Here is a 17,688-nt window from a genome sequence, read left to right as displayed (position 1 = left end):
AAACAACAAATAACACACAAGGGAATCCCCATCAGGTTAACAGCTGATCTCTCAGCAGAAACTCTACAAGCCAGAAGGGAGCGGCAGGACATAATTAAAGTGATGAAGGAGAAAACCCTGCAACCAAGATTACCCAGCAAGGATCTCATTCAGATTTGATGGAGAAATTAAAACCTTTACAGACAAGCAAAAGCTGAGAGAGTTCAGCACCACCAAACCAGCTTTACAACAAATGCTAAAGGAACTTCTCTAGGCAAGAAACACAACAGAAGGAAAATACTGACAATAACGAACCCAAAACAATTAAGAAAATGGGAATAGGAACATACATATCAATAATTACCTTAAATGTAAATGGACTAAATGCTCCCACCAAAAGACACAGATTGGCTGAATGGATACAAAAACAAGACCCATATATATCATGTCTACAAGAGACCCACTTCAGACCTAGAGACACATACAGATTGAAAGTAAGGGGATGGAAAAAGATATTCCATGCAAATGGAAATCAAAAGAAAGCTGGAGTAGCAATTCTTATATCAGACAAAATAGACTTTAAAATAAAGACTATTAGAAGAGACAAAGAAGGACACAACATAATGACAAAGGTATCGATCCATGAAGAAGATATAACAATTGTAAATATTTATGCACCCAACATAGGAGCACCTCAATACATAAGGCAAATACTAACAACCATAAAAGGAGAAATCGACAGTAACACACTCATAGTAGGGGACTTTAACACCCCACTTTCACCAATGGACAGATCATCCAAAATGAAAATAAATAAGGAAACACAAGCTTTAAATGATACATTAAACAAGATGGACTTAATTGATATTTATAGGACATTCCATCCAAAAACAACAGAATACACATTTTTCTCAAGTGCTCATGGAACATTCTCCAGGATAGATCATATCTTGGGTCACAAATCAAGCCTTGGTAAATTTAAGAAAATTGAAATTGTATCAAGTATCTTTTCCGACCACAATGCTATGAGACTAGACGTCAATTACAGGAAAAGATCTGTAAAAAAGAGGAACACATGGAGGCTAAACAATACACTACTCAATAACGAAGTGATCACTGAAGAAATGAAAGAGGAAATTAAAAAAATACCTAGAAACAAATGACAATGGAGACATGACAACCCAAAACCTATGGGACGCAGCAAAAGCAGTTCTAAGGGGGAAGTTTATAGCAATACAATCCCACCTTAAGAAACAGGAAACATCTCGAGTAAACAACGTGACCCTGCACCTAAAGCAATTACAGAAAGAACAAAAAAAACTCAAAGTTAGCAGAAGGAAAGAAATCATAAAGATCAGATCAGAAATAAATGAAAAAGAAATGAAGGAAACAATAGCAAAGATCAATAAAACTAAAAGCTGGTTCTTTGAGAAGATAAACAAAATTGACAAACCATTAGCCAGACTCATCAAGAAAAAAAGGGAGAAGACTCAAATCAATAGAATTAGAAATGAAAAAGGAGAAGTAACAACTGACACTGCAGAAATACAAAAGATCATGAGAGATTACTACAAGCAAATCTATGCCAATAAACTGGACAACCTGGAAGAAATGGAAAATTCTTAGAAATGCACAACCTACCAAGACTGAATCAGGAAGAAATAGAAAATATGAATAGACCAATCACAAGCACTGAAATTGAAACTGTGATTAAAAATCTTCCAACAAACAAAAGCCCAGGACCAGATGGCTTCACAGGATAATTCTATCAAACATTTAGAGAAGAGCTAACACCTATCCTTCTCAAACTCTTCCAAAATAGAGCAGAGGGAGGAGCACTCCCAAACTCATTCTATGAGGCCACCATCACTTTGATACCAAAACCAGGCAAGGATGTCACAAAGAAAGAAAACTAAGGCCAATATCACTGATGAACATAGATGCAAAAATCCTCAACAAAATACTAGCAAACAGAATCCAACAGCACATTAAAAGGATCATACACCATGATCAAGTGGGGTTTATTCCAGGAATGCAAGTATTCTTCAATATATGCAAATCAATCAATGTGATACACCATATTAACAAATTGAAGGAGAAAAACCATATGATCCTCTCAATAGATGCAGAGAAAGCTTTCGACAAAATTCAACACCCATTTATGATAAAAACCCTGCAGAAAGTAGGCATAGAGGGAACTTTCCTCAACATAATAAAGGCCATATATGACAAATCCACAGCCAACATCGTCCTCAATGGTGAAAAACTGAAACCATTTCCACTACGATCAGGAACAAGACAAGGCTGCCCACTCTCACCACTCTTATTCAACTTAGTTTTGGAAGTTTTAGCCACAGCAATCAGAGAAGAAAAGGAAATAAAAGGAATCCAAATTGGAAAAGAAGATGTAAAGCTGTCACTGTTTGCAGATGACATGATACTATACATAGAGAATCCTAAAGATGCTACCAGAAAACTACTAGAGCTAATCAATGAATTTGGTAAAGTAGCAGGATACAAAATTAATGCACAGAAATCTCTGGCATTCCTGTACACGAATGATGAAAAATCTGAAAGTGAAATCAAGAAAACACTCCCATTTACCATTGCAACAAAAAGAATAAAATATCTAGGAATAAACCTACCTAAAGAGACAAAAGACCTGTATGCAGAAAATTATAAGACACTGATGAAAGAAATTACAGATGATACAAATCGCTGGAGAGATATACCATGCTCCTGGATTGGAAGAATCAATATTGTGAAAATGACTCTACTACCCAAAGCAATCTACAGATTCAATGCAATCCCTATCAAACTACCAATGGCATTTTTCACAGAACTAGAACAAAAAATTTCAAAATTTGTTTGGAAAAACAAATGACCCCGAATAGCCAAAGCAATCTTGAGAATGAAAAACGGAGCTGGAGGAATCGGGCTCCCTGACTTCAGACTATACTACAAAGCTACAGTAATCAAGACAGTGTGGTGCTGGCACAAAAACAGAAAGATAGATCAATGGAACAGGATAGAAAGCCCAGAGATAAATCCACGCACATATGGTCAACTTGTCTTTGATAAAGGAGGCAGGAATGTACAGTGGAGAAAGGACAGCCTCTTCAATAGGTGGTGTTGGGAAAACTGGACAGGTACATGTAAAAGGATGAGATTAGATCATTCCCTGACACCATACACAAAAATAAGCTCAAAATGGATTAAAGACCTAAATGTAAGGCCAGAAACTATCAAACTCTTAGAGCAAAACATAGGCAGAACACTCTATGACATAAATCACAGCAAGATCCTTTTTGACCCACCTCCTAGAGAAATGGAAATAAAAACAAAGATAAACAAATGGGACCTAATGAAACTTCAAAGCTTTTGCACAGCAAAGGAAACCATAAACAAGACCAAAAGATAACCCTCAGAATGGGAGAAAATATTTGCAAATGAAGCAACTGACAAAGGATTAATCTCCAAAATTTACAAAATTCTCATGCAGCTCAGTATCAATAAAACAAACAACCCAATCCAAAAATGGGCAGAAGACTTAAATAGGCATTTCTCCAAAGAAGATATACAGACTGCCAACAAACACATGAAAGAATGCTCAACATCATTAATCATTAGAGAAATGCAAATCAAAACTACAATGAGATATCACCTCACACCAGTCAGAATGGCCATCATCAAGAAATCTAGAAACAATAAATGCTGGAGAGGGTGTGGAGAAAAGGAACACTCTTGCACTGCTGGTGGGAATGTGAATTGGTACAGCCACTATGGAGAACAGTATGGAGGTTCCTTAAAAAACTAAAAATAGAACTACCATATGACCCAGCAATCCCACTACTATGCCTATACCCTGAGAAAACCATAATTCAAAAAGAGACATGTACCAAAATGTTCATTGCAGCTCTATTCACAATAGCCCAGAGATGGAAACCTAAGTGTTTCTCATCGGATGAATGGATAAAGAAGAAGTGGCACATATATACAATGGAATATTACTCAGCCATAAAAAGAAATGAAACGGAGCTATTTGTAATGAGGTGGATAGACCTAGAGTCAGTCATACAGAGTGAAGTAAGTCAGAAAGAGAAAGACAAATACCGCATACTAACACATATATATGGAATTTAAGAAAAAAAAAATGTCATGAAGAACCTAGGGGTAAAACAGGAATAAAGACACAGACCTACTTGAGAATGGACTTGAGGATATGGGGAGGGGGAAGGGTAAGCTGTGACAAAGCGAAAGAGAGGCATGGACATATATACACTACCAAACGTAAGGTAGGTCGATAGTGGGAAGCAGCCGCATAGCACAGGGAGATCAGCTCGGTGCTTTGTGACCGCCTGGAGGGGTGGGTTGGGGAGGGTGGGAGGGAGGGAGATGCAGGAGGGAAGGGAGGTGGGAACAGTTGTCTATGTATGACTGATTCACTTTGTTATAAAGCAGAAACTAATTAAAAAAAAGTCAAGTATGAATAACACAAATTAACCTTATGCATAAAATACATATTCTTAATAATAAGGAAAGACAGACAGTAAATAAATACCAATTTGGTCACATCTTCAGCATCAAATCTTTACCAAACACGTGACTGTTTCTTTGATTATAGGACTGCCCAACTGTTTTATTTTAGGTTTAGGATGAAATAGCAAACGTGGGTTTTGGATAAAAGATCCTACCTATTTAGGCTTCTGGCTCGGCCCAACACAGAAGGGGGCTCAGAATTAAGAGGCAAATCTCTCCCATTTTTCCCCTTCTCTCTTAAGCGAAGTGGATGAATCTAAATGCGATGGCACTTCATGAAAGCTACGTTTGAGGGCAGCATCTTAGGCAGCTGATCTTGCTTTTTTGCAAAAATGGGAGACTTTGTTTACAATCTTCTTGTTTAGAGGCAATAAGTAATTTTTCCTGCCTAACATATGAGAGCTATTTTATATAATCTTTTCCAACTTTCCTTAGAGTACCCTCCAGGGATCAGCAATTCGGGTTAGCTAGTGAGTTTTTGTCTTTAGTTATTTTCTTTTCAAATGGGCTTGTCTTGACAGCTCAGCCCCTAGCTGGTTCCAGCAGCCCCAGGATAACACTGGTCGTGCGTGTTGAGGCTCCTTCCTGAAGGAACAGTGACAGAAGATACTAAAGCTGATCAAGGTACTGAGGTTTTAGTAGCGTTGCTTCAGTTTTCCATGTGGGAATCCCTCCAGGAAAAAAAGTTTAAACGTTGGAATTGCAATCTCTATCCTTGTTTTAAGGTCTGAAATAGAAGGGAAAGGATATTAATTTTTCATTTGAATTAAAGATGACTCTAACAATATGTTTCTTTACAAGGTTAATAAACAGGAAAAGGCAAGTGATCAAGATGTAACCATAATTCTTACTAGATTTACTACAGACCACTACTTATAGCTACAAGACACTATCATTACAGGCAATCCTTTTCAATGTCAACATCAATTTAAAATTACTCAGGTTTTTTCAATAAGTGGTCTAAGCTTATGCAAGTTTAAAATGACATCATGAAAGTAGTGACATATTTATTTTTACCATTCAATAATGATAATAATATTAAGATTAAAGTGTCTACTAGACTCAAGCTATTGTTTGCATAGCTACTAAAGGCAAAAAACCACATAGTAGACCAATAACTATAAATGCATAATTAATTTCAGATTAAAAGTAAAGGTCAAATTATGAAGGAAGTCTGTGGTGTTTGGCTGAGTACTGATTGGAGTAAGATACTAGTAATTTCTAAAGATCAGCAGAATATTCATTATTGCCCACTAATAGTAAATACACATGAATTCACTCCATACTATATGCTTTGACAGGACTGCTTTTCTGTGAGATAACTTACTTGTCAAGCAGCATGACCACAGAAAGATGCCAACAGTGTAATTTTCCACAGTTCACTTAATTTATTAATCTATAAATACATTCAAGTCAAATTCACATGAAAGTTCAAAATTATAGGGAGATGAACATCTCAAATTGCTTATTTACTCAAATATTTTTGTTCCTATTTTCCATTGCTTTAACTACAGTCCTCTGCTGTTGAAAAAAATACTTATATCAATGGAATACACCCAGTATCTAAATTCATATATAAAAATGTAAAAAGGTAAAACTATGATTTATATCAATAGCTACACTTCAAAGGTGACACTTAGACATTGATGGTAAAAAGTCAGATTTTGGAAGCCAGGATTCAAACCTTGGGTCTATACTGTATTAGCATAGTTTAGTAGTCAAGAGCACAGATTCTGAGGCCAGCATGCCTGGTTATAAAGCCCAGTTCTATCACTTACTAGATGTGTGACTTGGGAAAGTAACTTAATACTTCTGGGCCTTGATTTAATTATCTCTAAAAATGACAATAATTACAGTACCTACCTCATAGGATTATTTGCGGTTTAAATATATTGATATACATTAAGCACTTAGCACCAGGCTCACAATTAAGTGCTACTCAAGAGTTTGCTTTATCATTGTATTATTATTATGATTATTAATAGCTGACTGACTTTTATGAAAGTCATTTAACCTCATCAAAATCTATTTCTTCATCCTCAAAATGGGATAACAACAGTCTCCACTTCACAGGGTTGTGATGAGGATTGAAAGATATAAATCATGTCAAACCCTTGGCAAAGTCCAAGGCATGTAGGAGTAAGTACTCAGGATTCACTGGTAATTTTCAGGAGCTGGTTTTGGCGATCTCTCACTTCTTTAGGACTATAATGAATTCCTCAGTATCAGGAGTCTAACTTTCTAATTTTCTCTAACTCTTCCCCCTACCCTTACATAAGGGAGGGATAATAAACTGGAAAGGACTGAATTACTCTGCAGATACAGACATACCTCATTTTATTGTGCTTTGATTTATTAAACTTCACAGATATTGTGTTTTTTACAAACTGAAGGTTCCTGGTAACCCTGAGTCAAGCAAGTCTATTGGCACCATTTTTCCAACACTGGTTGCTCACTTCATATCTCTGTGCCACATTTGGCTAATTTTTGAGACTTTTTCGTTATTATTAATCTGTTATGGTGAGCTGAGATCAGTGATCTTGATGTTCCTATTGTAATCATTTTGGGGTGCCACAAACCACACCCATGTAAGACAGCGAACTTAATTGATAAATGTGTGTGTTCGGATGGCCCCATTGACCAGCCGTTCCCCATGTCTCTCCCTCTTCTGGGGCCTCCCTATTCCCTGAGACACAACAATTTTGAAATTTGGCTAATTAGTAAACCTACGATGGCCACTAAATGTTCAGTCAAAAGAGTCACACAACTCTCACTTTAAATCAAAAGCTAGGAATGATTAAGCTTAGTGAGGAAGACATGTCAAAAGCCAAGATAGGCCAAAAGCTAGACCTCTTGCCCTAAACAGCCAAGTTGTGAATGCAAAGAAAAAGTTCTTGAAGGAAATTATAAGTGCTACTCCAGTGAATACACAAATGACATAAGAAAGCCAAACAGCCTTACTGATGATATAGAGAAAGCTTTAGTGGTCTGGAGAGAAGATCAAACCAGCTATAACATTCCTTTAAGCCAAAGTCTAATCCAAAGCAAGGCCCTAACTCTCCTCAATCCTATGAAGGCTGAGAAAGGTGATGAAGTTACAGAGGAAAATTTTGAAGATTGGTTCATGAGGTTTATGGAAAAAAGCTAAAAGTGCAAGGGGTAGTAGCAAGTGCTGATGTAGAAGCTGTAGCAAGTTATCCAGAATATCTAGCTAGGATAATTAATGAAAGTGGTCACACTAAACTACAGATTTTCAGTGTAGACAAAACAGCCTTCTATCGGAAGAATATGCCATCTAGGACTTTCATAACTAGAGAGGAGAAGTCAATACCTGGCTTCAAAGCTTCAAGGGACAGGCTGACTCTTTTGTTTGGGGCTAATGCAGCTGGTGACTGTAAGCTGAAGCCAATGCTCATTCACCATTCCAAAAATCCTAGGGTCCTTACCATTTATGCTAAATCTATTATGCTTGTGCCTTATAAAATGAACAACAAAGCCTGATGACAGCAATCTGTCTACATCATGGTTTACTGAATATTTTAAGCCCACTGTTGATACCTACTGCTCAGAAAAAGAAGATTTCTTTCAAAATATTACTGCTCATTGACAATTCACCTGGTCACCCAAGAGCTCTGATGGAGATGCACAATGAAATTCATGTTGTTTTCCTGCTTGTTAAGACAACATCCATTCTGCAGCCCATGGATCAAGGAGTAATTTTAAATTTCAAGTCTTATTATTTAAGAAATACATTTTATAAGGCTATAGCTGCCATAGATAGTGATTCCTCTGATGGATCTGGGCAAAGTCAATTGGAAGCCTTCCGGAGAGGATTCATAAGTCTAGATGCCAGTAAGAATATTTGTGATTCATGGGAAGAGGTCGAAATATCAGCATTAACAGGAGTTTGGAAGAAGTTGATTGCAAGCTTCATGGGTGACTTTAGGGGTTCAAGACTTCAGCAGAGGAAGTAACTGAAGATATGGTGGAAATTGTAAGAGAACTAGAATTAGAAGTCGAGCCTGAAGCTGTGACTGAAGTGCTGCAATCTCATAATAAAACTATAACAAATGAAGAGTTTTTTCTTGTGTATGAGGAAAGTGGTTTCTTGAGGTGGAATCTACTCTGGTGAAGATGCTATGAAGATTGTTGAAACAATGACGAATGATTTAGAATATTTTATAAACTTAATTGGTAAAGCAGCTACAAGTTTTGAAAGGGCTGACTCCAATTTTTTTTTTTTTTTTTTTGCGGTATGCAGGCCTCTCACTGCTGTGGCCTCTCCTGTTGCAGAGCACAGGCTCAGGACACGCAAGCCCAGCGGCCATGGCTCACGGGCCCAGCCCCTCGGCATGTGGGATCTTCCCGGACCGGGGCACGAACCTGTGTCCCCTGCATCGGCAGGCTGATTCTCAACCACTGCGCCACCAGGGAAGCCCCTGACTCCAATTTTGAAAGAAGTTCTACATGGGTAAAATGCTATCAGAGAGCATTACATGCCACAGAGAAATTGCTCATGAAAGGAAGAGCCAATCAAGCAGCAAACTTCATTGTTGTCTTATTTTTAGAAATTGCCACAGACACCCACCCTTCAGCCACCACCACCCTCATCAGTCAGCAGCCCTCAACATCAAGGCAAGACCCTCCACCAGCAAAACGATTAAGATTCACTGAAGGCTCAGATGATGGTTAGCAGTTTTTAGCAATACAGTATTTTTTTAACTAAGGTATATACATTGCTTTTTTTTAGACATAATGCTATTATACACTTAATAGACTCCAGTATAGTGTAAACATAACTTTTATATGCACTGGGAAAAATTTATTTAACTTGCCTTATTGCAATATTTGCATTATTATGGTGGTCTGGAACCAAGCCTGAAATATCTCCAAGGTATGCTTGTAAAAGAAGATGTATATAAAAGGACCCTCTCCAGTTGTGGCAGCCTCTGAAAAGGTGGATAGGATAGAGTGTGTCATTCTATTGGGTGTTGATAAATCTGGCTGGACGTCATGGAATAAAGATGTTTCTCAGCCCATCTATGGACCATTTTCAAAACAAACTACTTCACAGTGACAACAAAACTGACTAGAAATGTGCAAAACTGACTAGACATCTTAGTATAGGCACTGAACCTAATACAGATTACTGAGAGGCTTTGTATACAAGTATTAAGGGAAATGGTGACACTACCGACAGAAACTGAGAAATCAGGAACACAATCTTGTGTTCAGAGGAAAACATTCGTTTTGATTTTAGAAAGGCTGAATTTGAGATGGTGGCAGAGTATCTAACGACAGGAAGATAGTGGTGCAACAATTATGTAAGAAAAAGGTCAAGGTTGTAAATGTATATTTGGGAGTAGTCATGAAATAGTAATTGCTCCAATTCTAAAAAGACTACCAAGTTATATGTCAGATACATCACTCTAAGTAATGTTTATAATTCTGAGGTGAGTAGTAGAAACATTTCCTTATTTGATTATATTTTGGTACACCACATGCACAGAGAGGTACAAAGAGGTATCACAGAATAATTGCTCCTACATTTCTGGCCCTGAGACCAGCTTCCAAGTTGTCAGTTTCTGGAATTGTGCACATCTATTAAAAACCATTTGCTGATGGTTTGCATCAGAATCAGTCATATAGCATAAGCCTTGGAAGCCCATCACATTCACATGGACTCTGAACTGCTCTTTAATTGGCCTTTCTGTGTTCCACTGTCTCTTAAGCACTGCTATATAACGCATCTCGCCACTAACCAGATGTCATTTTACACCCAAGAGAAGATTGTACCTCACAGCTTACTAAGCTGATTTCTGTATTTAGTTTATGTAAAACTCAGAGATGCTTCTGGACTCAAAATGCTGGTAAATGCAAGATCATTTATGGTCACCAAGAATTATGCCAAGAAGAAGAAAAACATAACTTGACTTTAAAGCCAGTATTCAGGGGTTTCCCTGGTGGCGCAGTGGTTGAGAGTCTGCCTGCCGATTCAGGGGACACGGGTTCGTGCCCCGGTCCGGGAAGATCCCACATGCCGTGGAGCGGCTGGGCCTGTGAACCATGGTCGCTGAGCCTGCGCATCCAGAGCCTGTGCTCCGCAACGGGAGAGGCCACAACAGTGAGAGGCCCACGTACCGCAAAAAAATTAATAATAATAAAGCCAGTACTCAGACCAAAGATAGAATGAAAATTAAGAGAAATGAAAAAACAAAACTCTACCATTAAGTTAAAGGCATTCGTTCTTGATTTTTTATTTGAGTCCCCCTTTTTACATCAAGGAATGCAACAAATCATATTTTGATATTATGTATTTACAAAAATACATTTTGAGTTTTCATATTTTAAGAGAAATATTCAAATAAAATTCCCAGCTATGAAAAAAATATGTCCTCTTCCCACATGATTTAAAAAGATATCATGGGACCTCATGTTGATATATTCATTGAAAAGACCTAGGCAAAATGGCCCATAATGACAAACTGCATAATTTTAACTAGTTTTAAAAATTTTCAAGCCCTTCGCTTGAAGTTATTTTTAGGAAAATCTCGTTATTTACATCTATAAATATAAATAAATATAAATATTGATGGTCTAATTTGCCAAAACTAACCCTATTTTGAAAATTAAGCTTTCTCTTGATTGTCATTTACTATTTTAAACCAATGGTTTTCAAACTCTAATGTGCCAAAGAAAAGCTAGAGATATCTCTAAATCCTTAAAGAGGCTTATACAGTGAGTCTGGAAAAAAAAAAAAAAAAAAACAGGAATCTGAATCTTTCAGAAATATACCAAGTAATTCTAAGGCATGAAATCTTCAGAAATCCCTTTGAAAGGCTGTTCTAGATGATTCTAGACACCTTTAAAAACCAGAGTGAATGATATAACACCATGACATTATTCATATGCATAGCTACTTTAGAAGAAGTCAAAGCCTATCTTCATAAATATAAATAAATGTTGGAAAAGTATCATACAGATGCTTATACCCAATGATATGGAGATTCATATCCAACTCAGAGAGTTTTAACTTTGGGACTCCTTGCACTCTTACATAAGTTTCACATCAATAATGACCATGAAGAAATAATTTTTTGTGGTAGCGTTCTTAAGTTCTACTACTGTTTGTTGAGCAGTTCTCTGTTATGAAAAACAAAAATGTGACATAATATCAAACAAAACAAAACAGAATCTCCATTGCTGCCCGTCAAAGATACTAAGCACTACTTCAGAGCTGAAATTCTTTGAGAAAAGCTGTGGCAGGGAAAGGGGATATTGAGTGGGAGAGGATAGACTCAAGGAGTGCGGTTTTAAGAACTCTCTTCTTTTTTCCCATTTTCCTTCACATCACTCTCCTCTCTGTAAAAATGTAATTTTTTATGGAAACTTTACAACATACTAAGTAAAGAGGTGTCCTGGGACTTCTTTAGTACTGAAAACTGATCTATAAGAGATAAGCTTGTCTTAGATGAATATTTAGAAAACAATTTTAAGAACTCTTATGGACAAACAGTATTTTTTTTGTCAGGACACCTTTATTTTGGAAGGCAATGGTTCTGGACAATTTTTCCAAGCAAGCATGACAAAAGTCTTAAATAGTTTATGTGTAATTTTACGGTGAACAGAACTAATCTTACAAAATTATTATTGCTTCAATTAAATGCAAGAAAATACTGCATGAAACTAAATTGCCAAGAAAATCAATTACCAATAAACCGACAGCTATTTGTATTATAATTCGTCCTTTAAATAATCAAACGTTCTTTCATAAGCTTTAGCTTATTTCCCCAAAGCGTTGACATGGCATTTTGCCTTGTATTTGAAAGCTATCTTTTGCTGTTAATTTGCATTAAACAAACAACAAAAAGACAAGAAAATCAAAGGAAGTACCCCTATATAGTTCTCCCACACATCTTGAGCTGTGTGAGCAAAGCGGTTAAAACATGCAAATCCAGTTTGGAGGAAATTCGACATCTCTATTATAGATGTAAGGTAAACAAAGCAGATGAAGGATTAGTGCAATTCCAAATTTAAGATATTGCTCTCAGTGACTTACAATAAAGTGGTGTTGCATACGGTGGCATGTTTTAGATGACATTTCAATTGTACGAGCAATTTGCATTCTATCTGACATTAAATAACGTTCTTAGTATTATGAATTCCAGCAGCATCCTCATCTCCACAGCATAAAGGTATGAACTATGAGGCACATCTTAATCAAGGGAGTAAGTTTTCCTGTCAATTTGAAATGTGAGACAAGGCAGTACCTGGGCTAAACCGCCGCCAGCAACATTATTGTGAGTTACCTACTCTTGGCATAGTACAAATCTTCAGTTAAGGCATTCTTCTTATTAAATAAAGATCTATAACTGAACACATGTATCTGTAATATCACTACAATCCAAAGAAAATTAAAAGACAGATTATGTCCAGGATATTACATGCACCACCACAGAGCACTGCTAGAATCTGGTATGGTCTTGTTGCTAAGATACCTGGCTAATGCCACGGAAACGAGCCCCTCTTACTAATCTAGTACAATCCATGCATGCTTCCACATATTTTGGCAGGAGAAAGTAGGAGTCCACTGACAATGGTTTGGGATATTACTAGCCAGTGTTCCTGCATTTATACATTTTTTATCTCTTTCTGGTAAGCTTCAACAATCTTAGTGAAATAAGAAATGTAACACTCTGTTAACGGCATTTGGTTGCCTTATACCATTTAAAACAAGTAAGATTACTTTTTATCCTTTTGCATAGTCAATAAAAGTTGCTTAAAAAGGTAATTATTTAAGTGCCTTTGGTTGCAAAATTGTGGTGCTCTCCAAAATGATTTCCCTTAATCTTTGCGGTTTTGTACAGAAATGACTGCATTTTCTCTCTCTATTGCTTTCTTCAAGGATAATGCAGTATACCAGTTTCCCTGTGTGCACACTGAATAAGAATTCAGGATGCTAAAATGAAATACTTTATTTTTAAAAAATTTTTAAACATCTTTATTGGAGTATAATTACTTTACAGTGGTGTTAGTTTCTGCTTTATAACAAAGTGAATCAGCTAAACATATACATATAAATGACTTGCAAACCTATGATGCATAAACTGGTTTGCAGTGCTAAATGTTTCCAAAGATTTTCGTTTTGTTCATTTAAGAAAAAAATATATAGAGAGAGAAGATTAAAAGCTGTTTCATGCATGACAATAATGCATAAAATTCTAAAGTGAAAAGTACTGTGAGGCTTTCCTTGTGTGGAATGCAAGTGTCCTTTCCACCTCCAGGTGCCATTTTTTTTTAAACAATCTGGGTTTGTTAAAGCAAACTAAGCAAAGATTCCTACTAAGAAATCAAACAATTTTTTTTTTAATGTAAGTGTGTCCCTCCTCTGTAGTGCAATATGATCCTCAGAGCATCGGTGATGGTAGTTCCATTGAGCTCAAGTTATGATAACAATAATTTTTGCAGATGTTCATGGCTGTCAAATATTATTCACTAAAATGTCAGAAGATGTGATAAAAAGTTAAACCAGAAAAATTATTCTAAAGTAATTGGTTCAAGTCAAGAAGGCAAGGGAAGGTCAAACATTAATCCCTATCCATAAACAGTGAATGAACCATAGAGAAATCACAGCCATACTGATTTTTTAGGAGGAAACAATTGTATACTGTATTGGTGGGCACACAGATAAAGTGGATGCTTATACATGTACTGGTGTGCAAATTTATAGTTGCATATCAAAGCTGCTGAGTGATTTAAACAAAAGTTTTTCTTCAGATTTACTGGATTTTTGACTCAGGTTTGCTTTCTTATCAAAAGAGACTTAGCCCATCTTTGATGATAATAAATTATACCTCGATTACCTTAAGTTTAGTTTATTCACACTTTTTTCTGTTTTCCACTCCGTGGGTTCACAAGGTCATGTGGAAGGGCTATTTGACCAGAAGCCATGGGGACTTCATGGATTTAGAATTCCATTTGCAACGTTATGACAACAGCTTATCATGGTAGCTGCCCTTATTAGTGCTAAAAATAAATATCACAACGATCATTATGTACCAGAGAACATCTAGAAAATGTATACACAGGTGTAGGTTTTTGATTCATGTGCTTCCTCTATTTTGAGCCCCTCGGGACATTGTTGCCACTAAAATTATTTCTAAATTACTGCCTAAGAGCAGTATACAAGGGTAGCTGTATTATAAAACAGGAGACTGTCCATGACAAAGAAGAAATAAATCAATAACAGGTGCAAGTATCTTAGAAACCGTTACCTCAACATAAATTGTCCCTGTAAGAAGGACAGAAAAATGTTTTTACAAACCTTTTACTTTTTTCAATTCTCACTGGAATCCCATGTCAGAAGAGAAAAAGGCTGTTTGCTTAGAATAAAGTGTCTCAGCATCTACGTGGACCTGACAGTAATGGCAAAGGATGGTGCCGATCAATATCCATCTTCTTCATTCCTGAAGTAATAACTTGCAATAGGAAAATCTATTTACTTTTACTTACCTTTATTTTATTTCATTTTGCTTTAAAGAAGTTCATTCCAGAGGGAGGGTTTACCTTGCAAACAGCAGTTAACAAACTGATGATTTAACTAAAGACTCTGGGCCAGGAGGGGTGTTACCATCACTGTACCTGTGTGTTAATGTTAAGAAGAAACCTATTTTGGGGGGGATTCTAAATTTGTTATTCAAATTAATGATCACTAAAAGCCTTTCAGGGCTCACAGCTGCTTATCTGGAACGTATATCAACCAGGTCATTCAGAAACAAGGGTCAGCATTCACATTCTTACATGTAGGGCTTGAATATTTCACATTCCATTTGCAGAAGACACTGTATGCTACTGTACTGTATGATAAGTAAAATATCATTGGATAAGGATTCTAAAAGGAAACCTCAAAATCTTTCTTGGAAAGTTCTGGAGTTTCATACATCACATAAAAACTATTGTTAGGGAAGATCATGCATTCTCCAACCAGATCTACAATAAAGAGGGAGGTTTCACCCTCAAATTATCACAACAGTCATTATTTTAAATTGCACTTCAAAATGAAGTGCTCAACATATATGAGTATAAGCACTGAAATAAAACATTGTTCAATGTTTGAAACATTTCCCCTTAACTTTATTTTTTCTATCTCCCTTTCATCCCTGTAGCTGTTTTATAATTATGATAGATTTTTGTTTCTGTCGAGCTAGAATTGGTTTAAAAGTTATGGGTTTTTTGTTTCCTAAACCCATTTGTTTTACAGATTATCTTTTTCAAGGGGATGGAAATTGGGATTTGAAATCTCAGACATATAATAGCATTTAGTGACAATTCTTATCAGTGACTCCATTGAGTGATTTTTATCCTAATAATTTTTACTTTTGAAACTGTAATTAAAAGCCACTGCAATTTGATATGTATAAAAATTATTGTAATTGTCTATAGAACTCTGGAATTGACATCCTGAAAAACAAATATTTTTTATCAACATTTAGACTATAATTTTTTCTTTAATTTCTCTGAATCAGAAAGGAAATTTAAAAATTATTCACATACCTACGCACACACAGTAATTTCAGACCAACTAGGAATATTAGATAACCTTTTGATACTAGAAATGGTTGCTCAAAAACATTGATATTAATATCAATAGCAACTTAAAGTTTGAGAATAACAGGAATTAATTAAACAGCAACCTGAGACTACTAATTCTCATTGTAAATTTTTAAATTAATAATTGGTAATTAATTTTAACTCAAAAGGAGTAATAAAAACACATTTCTGAATTCTAGGTTCATACATAAATCTCAGAACACTCAGTGTGTATATTTGTAACTAAGAAAGGAGATCACTGGTATTAAATCCTGCTTAAATCAACGGCAAGATGGGAAATAAATTAAAGGCAGTACTCTCCTTAGAATTTCTAAGAAAACATGTATTAACATAGATGTAATATAGCAAGATAATTAATTGCAAATAAAGTAAAATATACTGAATGATAAGGATGAATTACATTTCACTTCTAATATCGAAGCATTCATTACTAAGAGGATACCAGCGAAGAAAAAAATGCTTGTATGCTTTACTCATTTTATATCTGCACCAGACGTAGAGGATCACTTTTTACACGGAGGTGATTAGGCTTTCACTCTGATGAACTTCTCTGTAAGCGTTTTCATGTGTGTGCATGTGTACCAGGAAAATAATACATGAGAGAGCTTTGTATATTGTTGAAACACAAAGGACAGATATTCCATTTAAGTAGGGACCCCAATAAATCTAAAGAAAAGCCATTGACAATTTTATAAAAAAACATAGTTTCACTTGTTAAAAGGCACCAGGGGATTAGGAAAAATATTCAAGGTCTTAAAGGTTTTAGAGAGCTTTTTGTTGTTGTTGTTCTCAGTGACAGTAATTTTTATTCATTAGTTTGTTTGCAACATATCTTGTTGTAGAATTTCATCCACTATTTCATGTTGTATACATTGACATGAACATATGCCTCAAAAAGTAATTATATTTATTTTAACATAATCACTATTTATAATAAACACATAATAATATACATAACTAAACATATGCATTTTAAAGAAGTATTTTTTATAGGATTAGTCCCATAAGGAATAGACATTATTGAAAATACAAACAAATATTTGGGAAAGATGTAAAATTTAAGAAATCATACATTTAAATCTCAAATTTAAGGCAAGTAAGCGCTGTTACTGATCCCTCAAACAATACTCATTTTAATATTCCAATTAAATTTAAGTATCTGCAAATGCAATTGTGTTACCAATAAGTAATCAAATTGTGTTTGTTGCATAAGTAAAAGAGAGAAGATAACTGTGTACTTAATAATATTTTCAGCTCTGAGGCTGATGTGAAGGCAAGTACATTCCTCTCACCTGTTCACTTGGTTGTATAAAATTAGAACTCTTAAAATCTTGAATATTTTGATGCTTGCATCATTGAGAAGAAAGTCCCAGTATGTGAAAGGCACTGCACTTGTGAGTTGAGTTTCCTTTTTTCCTGTGAAGGACTGCCACGACCCACAGTATACTAAGACTGAGGCCTTTCAAGAGGAGGCAGGGCAAAGACACTCACGCGGCCACAACCTCTACACACATTTTACAAAATACAGATGCAGAAAGTTACACTTTATTTGGAGAAGTT

The sequence above is a fragment of the Mesoplodon densirostris genome, chromosome 1, assembly GCF_025265405.1.
Source record: "Mesoplodon densirostris isolate mMesDen1 chromosome 1, mMesDen1 primary haplotype, whole genome shotgun sequence".
NCBI classification, from domain to species: domain Eukaryota; kingdom Metazoa; phylum Chordata; class Mammalia; order Artiodactyla; family Ziphiidae; genus Mesoplodon; species Mesoplodon densirostris.
Note: the sequence above shows the minus strand (reverse complement) of the source record.